Source organism: Acipenser ruthenus, chromosome 7 (genome assembly GCF_902713425.1).
Source record: "Acipenser ruthenus chromosome 7, fAciRut3.2 maternal haplotype, whole genome shotgun sequence".
In the NCBI taxonomy this organism is placed as follows: Eukaryota; Metazoa; Chordata; class Actinopteri; order Acipenseriformes; family Acipenseridae; genus Acipenser; species Acipenser ruthenus.
The window spans coordinates 64062079-64073308 of record NC_081195.1 but is presented as its reverse complement, the minus strand read 5'-3'; positions in this window follow the sequence as shown (position 1 = coordinate 64073308).

Here is an 11230-nt window from a genome sequence, read left to right as displayed (position 1 = left end):
AATAACTTTTGTTCAAGCAAAGTACAAGTTTGACAAACCACAATTCAATAATACAGCAGGTAATAGTGATAGTTAAATCAGGATATGATTAAATAGTGATAGTTACATCAGGATGTGATTAAATACAAAGTACTACAGGTTAAAAACTTGGCAGATTACAGTATTCTGAAGTACAGGATTAAATGCAGTAAAATAGGGGGCTGATAAGAGCAAAATAAAGCACATTTACATGAAGGGTGATAGTGTCCCAGGATACAAACAGAGGAGTTCTACAGGTGCTCTTTGAAGAGGTGAGTCTTAAGGAGGCGCCGGTAAGACAGTAGGAAGGTAAAGGGTCTGTGTTTTATGGTTCAGCTTAACATTGTGTTAATTATGCATTTTGGAACCTGTTTTGAAGCACCACAGATCAAAGCAGAGTATGATGGGTGTGTTTTTACCAATACAGTGCCACATACTGTGATCAAAATGCAGATGAGCAGGCATCCACCACTTTGAACATGTTTAAAGACAGGCTGAAGGAGCAGGTAATGTAATTTATTGCACTTATTATACACAGTCTGCCACTTTATTAAGACCTGTCCACCTGATTGGATTTGGCATTGCCCTGGTGTGGGGCATGTTTTCCTGGCAAACCCTGAGTCCCTTGATTACTCTGATAGGTCAAACCAATGCTGTAGTTTAATGCTGTGGTCCAACCTGATATTAAGTGGCCAGGCAAGTTTTGATTATATTGTTTGCAAATGAAGTTAAATGTTGCATCTCACTGGGCTTCTCATCTTCTCAGGGACTAACGTTTTAAATGAACTGATTTTAAGTGTGATCTGGATTTAGAATTAGATGCATCCAGCTCAATATGAGCAAACATCTGCACCCCAAGCCTATAAGGGAGGCAAGGAACTGCAGTTTACACAACATGTAAAGTGAACGCTTTTATTGAGGTGAACATGTAATTGTAGACCAAGGATGTTTATTTGCACTTAATGAACGAAACTGATTTGATTCAAGTCTCGGTTCTTCTATACATCAAGGTAATTAACATCATTCCAGTCAGTTATTATGGCAGATGAAAGGGAAGCTTGCTTGCAGGCCTTTAATCAACAGTGATGAGTGTAATGCCACGTTTACGATGGGTAGATTACAACATCTAAAATGTAGTTCCAGTTTAAAACAATGGGAAAAGAACCCAACCCACTGCACATCGTCTTGGTGAAAAGTAGCACTAAACTGAACTGAAAACCAGGGGAGCGTATGCTAGGTTAGTATGTGGGGCAAGATCAGCGGGAATTATATGCCGCTTACTGGTTTAATGCATTTTACAAAAATATATAGATTTTTATTGCATTTAAGAAAGAATGTCTGTTTTTTAAGAATCCATTAAGCCTGAATAAATAATCATCTCTTCAGGAGATACCCAGTCGTCTTCAGGATAGATTTACACTAGTAGGGTTTTCCCCAATGGTTTTAAAGCAATACAGAGCTAGGATTATTTGATACTGATGCATCTTTGAATGGCATTCATCCTTAAATTAATTCAAGAGGCCCTCTACCTCTCTAAACCATGTGGACTCAGTTTACTGTACCCCCCGGGGCAGACAATGTTTTTTATGACCTAATACCTATCCATTAGGATATGTCTTATTTTCAACCTGGGGTTACCAAGATTTATTCTGTTTATGCTCCTGTCATCATGAATGTGTAAATAATGTACTACCGTGGCTGAAATACTGTGTTTTATTTTTTATCTTCCCTGCCGATTAACAATCTCCAACAATAAAGTCTCAGTGTGATTTGTGGGGTTTATTTTTCTTGTCACTAAGTTCAGCTCATAAATGCTAATAACTGATCCCTTTCATTTTCTCAATCATGCTGGGAAAAAACCACAGTCCCCCAGCATCGAGATGTAGACCCATATATTTGAAGTGCAGCCAACAAAAAGAAAACTTGCTTGGGCCGCCTCTTAGAAGTAAAGCAGTGGGGAGGCCAAAGCACTAGAGACGAACGCAAATAAAATGCTGAGTGCCTGACTATGATCCATTCAAAAACAAAATAAATAGGGAGGAAATATCTAGAGAATTAAATATGGAGACTGGGTATATAAAAAGTGTAAGGGATGATATAATGGAAAGCCCCGTCCCCAGTTCTTTCGAAGAAACATCAGAATTGATTGAAGTAATAGTTTAACATGCAGTACCTCAAATAATACCTCTTCCTGTTCAGCAGTGAGGAATATCAAAGCACTAAGTTACTGTAGTTCCATCCATTGTGACCTCTGACTTAATGTACAATCCCTCTGGCACTTGACAACCATGTTCTTTAGGAATAGCTGGCCAAGTATTAACAAGCACCACATTCAAAACACAAACCCAACAAAAAAGCCCCCCATGCATGCAGTGCTCTACCACTCTAAAACTATGTTATAAATTGCAGACAGGCACAATCTGTGTCGCAAAAGAACTCAATTCCTTCACAGCACCTAAGCAAAGTAGTCTTGTTCCTACACACACTCATGTGTTCTTGACAGCTGGTATCGTTTGAGTCATGAGCACACCCTGAGATACATTAGCTTTACAAGCTTTGCCAACTATTGTATCAACATCAGGCAGGAACACTTTCAATTAGCTGCAGTGTTTCAGTGATTCCAAAGCCTAAACAAGTGTTTTGTGGCCATCTTCCAAATTGCTTTTTATAGCCAGTGGCTTTGAATGTGCATTTCAAATTACTGGTCCTTTAATGATGACAATTAACACATATAAAGAAACCCAGCAAGAGGTTTCAAATACACAACACACTTTGTAAATATCTTATTATCACATTGAAATGCCCTGACCAAAACATAATGTGAGTGAGTGGGTAAAGCATATAAAAGCATAACATAGAAGGTGTACACATAAGTAACTTGTACAGTATTGAAATGCTCCAGATATAAAGTACAGTAGCACAATACAGAACACTGCAATATATATGTCAACAGGTTTCTTTTTAATTATTAAAAGAATGGTTCAGATAAACTGCGTGCCTGCAGTTTTTTATGCATTCAAAAATCAGAAATACGCACTAAATTTAATGTGTAAACATGCACGTAGCAATTTTGCTGCACAGGTTGTCTGCCTCCCCGCCCGCCTCCCCTAAAACTTCCACTGACAACTACATCTCCCAGAATACAATGTTTCCAGTTACTAGGAAACTACAGAAGAAAAACCAACCCAACAAACATTATCCAATCTCTGGCTAGCCCTGTTGTCTTTACAGCCAATCACAGTAAGAATTAAAAATTAGGTTAAAATTACACAGGTTGAAGTGTAAAACACTCCAGTCCAGCTACAAATCCAACTGGAACCATCGTCAGAAGCAACTGCTAAAAAAAAGGTGCCTATAGTATGCAACAAACTATTATAACTTATTAATGCATTTTCTTATTTTATTGATCTGTATGGCTTTATATTGAAGTTGTAAAATGTTCACTGAGTTTAAGAATGTCATGTTAAAATATAAGTAACGTAATTAATTTGCAGAGTCAGTGTGATACCTCAATAAAAATGTGCGAGCTGATAAAGAACCTTGTAGAACACATGCGTGGTTGTACAGTAGTTCAAAGTAACATTGCAGTTAAAATGGAAGGCTCTTTTTTAATGTCTACCCGATTACCATTAAAGATTGTACATTAATCATCGAGATTACTCATGACTTCAAGGTAATGTTGCATTTTACCCCCTAAAAGTACATTTTAGTCTCTCAGTGTTAAAATTTGAGGGTAAGTTACTCCCGGACCCAAAACCTTATTTGGAGCACTGTATGCTGTACAATATACTGCAGTAGATATTTAAAAGGAACTATATTGTGGCGATCCGTGTAATTGTGTTTGTTTACTGTATTCCTACTGTTTCTACTGTGGTTGTGTACTGTAATTCCTGCTGTATTGTGTTCCCTTCCCACTCTATTTCCCGCCATTTGCTTGTATAACCCTGTCTCTGTGTCTATGTGTAAATGTAACCTGCGTGTATGGTGCTGTTTGTGTCTCCCCCTGTAATTGGTTGTTATTTGTCTGGGCCCATTGGTCCTGATGTGTGGCTGAGGACCAATGGGATGTGTGTAAGCTCCGGTACCCGATTAGAATAAAGGGGCGGAGCTACGTTATCAAAGGACGCTGCGCTGCCAGATACGTTGTTGTAGTTGTGGTTGTGGTTGAAAGCTGGTTGCTGTCCTGAAAGCTGTTGTTGGTCTTGCATGCAGAGAAGCAGTCAGAGCAGTGGACTCTGAGAGGGTGCTAGAGCTAGCGTCCTAAATAAAAGAAAATAATTGAACTTGAACAGCGTGTCTGTCCATTTTCTGCCTCCTTGCTGAAACGCTACAATATTAAAGACATTATTGTAATCAATGCAATGTCTTTCAAGTTCTAAAGCAAAGCAGGCATATTTATTTTAATGCTTATTTTGTGAGGTTATTGGGGAACTCCTGATGGAATCATGGTAAGCAGTGTAAATCACAGTGTAAGCATGGCAAAAACACAACTGCAAAATCATTATACTAAACTTTTACGATATCTATGATATAGAGTCTTTTGATGTCATACTGCACAAATAGTAATTTGGAAGGCTGCTAAAGGATTCAGTTTCTCAATGAAATAGAATCTGAAAAGTCTTCAGCTTTAGGGGTCTCCCTCTATTTTTCAAGCATTTTATTTCATTGTTATTCTAATCCTGCTCTTGATTTTGGAAAGTACATTATTAGTGTCAATGATCCCCCCCCCCCCCAAGTCCATGTGACTGCCACCCCTTCACCCCGCTTCCAGATTACTGGAGTTGCCAGAAACACCTGAATCGGTGTTCTTCTATGAGTTTGACTGGCAGTAAACACAACTCACACATAACGCTCATTCAAGTCCTGAACTTCTCAGTCTGGTATTTTCTTTCAGGCCTAAGAACCAGAACGAGAGGTCTAATTTTCATACGCATTCCTTGGGCCATGTGTGTCACAGGTAGATATCCCAAAAACAAACAGCCCTTCACTGCAACCCAGAATAACTCCCTCTAAACTCCACCCGTGAACGATGTATGTATTTCAACTACGAAGGCCTCTTCAACATAGTGTACCAGAGTCGCTGGCTTTGGAAACAAATTTGCTCTAATATGGCAGTAATCCAAGTTCTATTAAGAACATACACCTTTTCTGTGAAAAAGCTCCTTCTCCCCTCTGTTCTGAATATGCCCTGCTTTAGCTTCTGTCTGTGGACCCTGGTTCTGTTCTCTGTGAGCTTCCACAGCACAGGGGTTGAATACTTATGCAAGCAAGATTCAGTTTTTTATTTTTCTTAAAAATATTTCCCAACATAAAACCAATGTCACCTTACAATAATTGATTTTGAGTTTCAGTGTTTTAAAATAAAATATCAAACAGAACGAAATTTCAATGTACCATTTGTAATTCAGTAATATGAGAGAATTGGTCAGGGGTCTGAATACTTTTGCAAGGCACTGTATATAACCTTACATTCTATTTGACTTTTTCATAGCTTTTCAGGACTGTCTAGTTGGCTTATGAGTTTCATCCACTACTAGCCCTAAGTCCTTTTCGTACATAGCTTCCTCTATTTGATTACTATTCTATTGAGTTTAATCCAAAGCAAGCACTTTAACCACAAAGTTTCTGAACTATGTATATTTTCTTGCAGACAAATACAGTATATGCAACAGAAAATCATCATACTCAATTCACAGCTCTTTCAGAATTCTTAGCTACGTGATGTTTTACTAAGTTTCTATGGAAAGGCTGCCTTTGGACCACTTGTGAAATGATAAGGAGTCCTTCACTGTGTCCTATTGACAAGTCACTCTTTTGCTATATTCTATTGATAGCCTGAAAATGAACTATCTGTTCTGAATAGTGCTATTCACTTGAAAGACACTTTGACAATGCCTCTCACCTGTTCATCACCAAATCATTTTTCAGTCACCCTCAATCTGGTCCACTCTAACATAAGTGTGCATTTACACCAAGAAAGTCATATGGAATTCATTGGATAAAACTTAGAAGTAATCCTAAATAATACATTATTAGTATTATTATTATTTATTTCTTAGCAGATGCCCTTATCCAGGGCGACTTAGAATTGTTAAAAAATATCACAGTACAAAGTATCACATTACAAAATATCACACTGTAAAATATCACATTATAGAATATCACATTACAGATAAGAGCAGTTATAAAGTACAATAAAATCAGTTGCAAATTAGATCAAATTCAAATAAGAGCAACATAAAGAATACAGTAAATAATTACATATAAGAGCGAGTTTGACTGAGAGCAGCTAACTCTTTTAGCAGTTAAAAAAATATTTACTTACATGAGCAAAGTCCAGTAAGAGCATGCAGTAAGTACGATAAATGGGTGAGAACGATTTCAAATAAGAGCAATTACAAAAACGTGCAAGTACAAGATACAGGAAGTAGTTATAATTAAGTGCAAGTACAAGCTGATGTAAGTAATGGTACAATTGGGTGACATATAGTCCAGTATAGTCGAGAGGGTTTACAGATGCTGTCTGAACAGGTGTGTCTTGAGGAGGCGCCGGAGGTGGTTAAGGGCTGAGCAGTCCTGATATCCGTGGGTAGGTCGTTCCACCACTGAGGGGCAAGGTAGGAGAAGGAGCGGGATCTGGAAGCGGGGAAGAGGAGGTGGGGGTACAGCTAATCTGCCGGTGGTGGAGCGGAGGGGGCGAGAGGGGGTGTAGGATGAAATGAGGGTCTGGAGAGGAGGGAGCAGAAAGGTCGAAACAGCGATAGGCAAGTACAAGAGTTTTGAATTGGATCCGAGCAGCGATAGGGAGCCAGTGCAGAGAGCGGAGCAGCTGTGTAGCGTGGGACGAGGAAGGGAAAAGACAAGGCGAGCAGCAGAGTTTTGGATCTGGAGTGGACTGATAGCAGAGGCAGGGAGGCCAGCCAGGAGGGAGTTGCAGTTGTGAAGGCGGGACAGTACCAGGGCCTGAACAAGGAGCTGCTTGAAGTAGTCGGTTAGGAAGGGGCAAATTCTGCGTATGTTGCTGAGGAAGAAGCGACAGGAGCGTGCCAGAGTAGAGATGTGCTGAGAGTAGGAGAGGGAGGGGTAGAGGGTCACAGAGGTTCTTGGTGGATGAGGAGGGATAGAGGGTGATGGATTCAAGAGGAATAGAGATAGAGAGATCAGAGGTGGGGGAGGAAGAGGGGGTGAGAAAAGGAGGTTGGATTTGGAGAGTTTGAGTTTGAGATGATATGAGTGCATCCAGGAGAGACAGGTAGAGATACGGGAGGAAATGTCTGAGTCAGAGGGGGGAAAGGAGAGGAAGAGCTGGGCATCATCAGTGTAGAAATGATACGAGAAGCCATGAGAGGAGATGAGGGAATGTGTGTAGAGTAAAAACAGGAGGGGTCCCAGGACTGAGCCTTGGATGACACCTGTTGAAAGAGAGCAAGAGGCAGAGGGTGAGCCACACCAAGACACCCGGTACATGCGATCTGAGAGGTAGGAGGAGAACCAGGCAAGAACAGTGCCGGAGAGTCCCAGGTCAGTAAGGGAGGACAGGAGAATAGAGTGGTCGACTGTGTCAAAGGCAGCCGAGAGGTTGAGGAGAATTAGGACAGAGGAGAGGGAGGTGGCATGGGCAGAGAGTAGAGAGTTAGTGACGGAGAGAAGAGCAGTTTCAGTGGAGTGTGCCAGGCGAAAACCAGACTGGAGGGGGTCGAGCAGTGAATGTGTTGACATGAAAGTAGAGAGCTGGCAATGTACTGCTCGTTCAAGGTTTTAGAGAGGAACGGGAGAATGGAGACAGGACGGTAGGGATCAAGGGAGGGTTTTTTAAGATGGGTGTGCTGCAGGCCTGTTTGAAGGCAGTGGGGAAACAGCCTGAGAGCAGACAGGTGTTGAAAAGGGAGGAAATGAAAGGGAGTAGAGCAGGGGCTTAATGAGGTTTAATGCAATGCAAATGTATGTTTTGGTGCAAAAAAAATATAATATTAGCTTTTACTGCTTTATGAATATCTTTGTCAGATTTTCACCTCGTTTATTGATGCTTTCTGGTATTTAACATATGAACTAAAATCTAAGATTAAGAGGTATAAATGCATGACAGGATATAGAATAAAGTTTGTGATGAAAAATAAAGACAAAGACTGAATATGTTTTCTTTCTTTTAGGCCTGTCCTGAACTAATAATTCTTTAGCACTCTAACTTTGACCACATTCATTTATCATCATAGCAGCGGACATGTCATCTGTAACCATAAGTCTATTTTTATAGGTTGTGCTATTTTGATACACAATGTATTTGATTTCATGTCAGCCCTGACAGATGTTCTAAGGAGACGAGGACTGCTCCCTATATCTGTAACATGGAGGGAAGTTGTATATTGTATGTTTTGGCACGGCCAAAAAACAGCACCTGTTTGCTGCTATAAAAGTTGTAAAATGGATTCATTTCAAATACACTTTGCTAAATAAATCGTTGGAACTTTTTTTTAAATTAATTTCCCTGTCATATCAAATCAAACTTAGACATTTGTAAAAGGGAGACTTCCAACAGAAAGCTCAACATAATTGTTTTTTCAGCAGGTAGAATTTAAACAAAGAATCAATGTCTGAGCTGCAGTTTCTTTTTCTTTTTTTGGGGGTATATTACAACAGACTATGTAATACATAAGAAAACTTCATATAAACAAACATGCATTTCCTTTAGAACATGACTGGGTTGAACTATTTTTTTTTTCACATTGCAATCCCTGTATATCTAACCATCAGATTCACTATATTAACGCTTTGAGGTCAGTTCTCCTAGGCAAATAGTGAAGAAGGTGCTTGCTTGTTTCTACATTTCCAAATTCAAGTATCATTTAAATAAATACATACATGATACTCACTAGGAGCTGGGGGTTTGTTTTCATTAGTTATACTGTAACCTTCCCAAACACATGTAAATATACATGCATATATGAATACAGTACATATATGTAAATATATATGTACACATGAAATTCAATAAGAAATAATGAATATATAGATACAATGGAAAGTTCTCAAACAGGAATCTGGAGAATCTGAAAGAAAGCACAACCTAAAATGAATAAAATATTATTATTATTATTTATTTCTTAGCCGACACCCTTATCCAGGGCGACTTACAATTGTTACAAGATATCACATTATTTTTACATACAATTACCCATTTATACAGTTGGGTTTTTACTGGAGCAATCTAGGTAAAGTACCTTGCTCAAGGGTACAGCAGCAGTGTCCCCACCGGGATTTGAACCCACGACCCTCCGGTCAAGAGTCCAGAGCCCTAACCACTACTCCACACTGCTGCCCCATCTGATTTGTTTACAAATATGATAAACTAATAAATGGTAGCCTTATTAGCTGCTATGTGTTTTAACTGGGCTGGTCTGGAAATCCTGTAGTAATGGTATGTTATAGGGTAAATGGAGCAGAACCATGTTTTTTTTTTTATTTGTGTCACTTTGTATCCTTTCTTTAACAGCTCTACTGGTTAATGCACTACGCCCAATAGAGGGCGATGTTTACATCACTGGCAAGCATTCCTACTCATTGTGTGAAATCAGCTTGGGGAAAGAGAGTTGCCATGCTTTCATATGCAATGTAGGGCTGGAAAGTTATTCAAAACCAATCCAAGATGTCACTTCTGGGAGAGCTCAGCACAAATAAAAATAGGCTTGAGGAAATGAATACTTCAAGATGTTTAGCATTTCATTGAAAATAAACACATCTAAGAAAATCATCATGCTGCCTCTTCCTTTGTCATTTCCTGTTGTTTTGTCCCAGTGTTTTTCTAGTCACACAATTGCAGCGTGTCATCATGGGCGCATTAGCCGATAACAAACACTTGAGCTTCCTGAGCGTTCATCTAGAAAAGGAACAGGAGGATATGATGCAGCAAATAATAAGGATATGATGCAGCAGACAGTGGTGCAACTGAAATAGCTTTCTCCTTAAAACTTAATCACTTTACACCAAACTTTTCATAAACAAAATACCAAAAAAAAAAAAAAAAGTTTTGGCTAGAAGTCTTTTCCGGTGTCTTTAATGATACGGAGAAACACTTCTAGTTAAACATTTGTCACAGATTTGTATTTTTATAATTTTTTTTAGAATTATTAAAGTTGTACAAAACGTAATGAGCACATGAAAATTATATATAAAAAACATCAAAAAGTCAAATAAATGAGTACTCAGGTTACTTTGGGATCTTGGAAAAGTTGTGTACAAATCACCAAGTCTGGCATCAGCATTTTAGAAACCTGTTGAATGCTTTTTGATGACATCCGTCTGAAAATCATCACTTTACATCCTGTTTTCAAGGTCAATATGTAAACCGGATAGAAATGCCATTCCCAACCCTTATGCTAATTGCAAAACTCTTTTTCTTTTCTTAAACGTAATAAAAACAGAACATCTTTTAAAGCAGGATTATGAGGAGCTACCCAGTATGCTTATTGCTTTTTCATTATTTTTGGAAGTGGATCTCTTGACTAATAATGTAGTTTCCAAAATCAAGAGCAGGGTCAGAATAACAATGAAATAAAACAGTCCTGTACACTCTGTCATACAATCTGCCCTCATAAAAGTTTAGTATACTGATTTTGCAGTTGTGTTTTTGCCATGCTTACACTGTGATTTACACTGCTTACCATGATTCCACGATGCTTTCATTTGCTTTGCTATACAGTCAAACCCATTTTCATATCACTACAAAGGGACTGATAAAAATGGTGACAATAAGCATAGCAGACTGCATCAGGAGTTCCCCAATAACCTGACAAAATAAGCATTAAAACAAATATGCCTGCTTTGCTTTAGAACTCGAAATACAGATATTGCATTGATTACAATAATGTCTTTAATACAGTTCCTTTTAAATATCTACTGAAGTATATTGTACAACACATGGTAATAATTAAAAAGAAACCTGTTGATATACATATTGCAATGTTTTGCACTGTGCTACTTTATGTGGAACATTTCAATACCGTACAGTTTACTTACATGTACACCTTCTATGTTATGCTTTTATATGCTTTACCCATTCACTCACATTATGTTTTCGTCAGGGCAATTCAATGGGATAGTAAGATATTTACAGACTTTTGTAAGGATGAGTACAACTAGAGAAAAAAAAATCCCAGTGTGTTTTGTACTTGAAACCTCTTGCTGCGCTTCTTAATGCGTGTTAATTGTCATCATT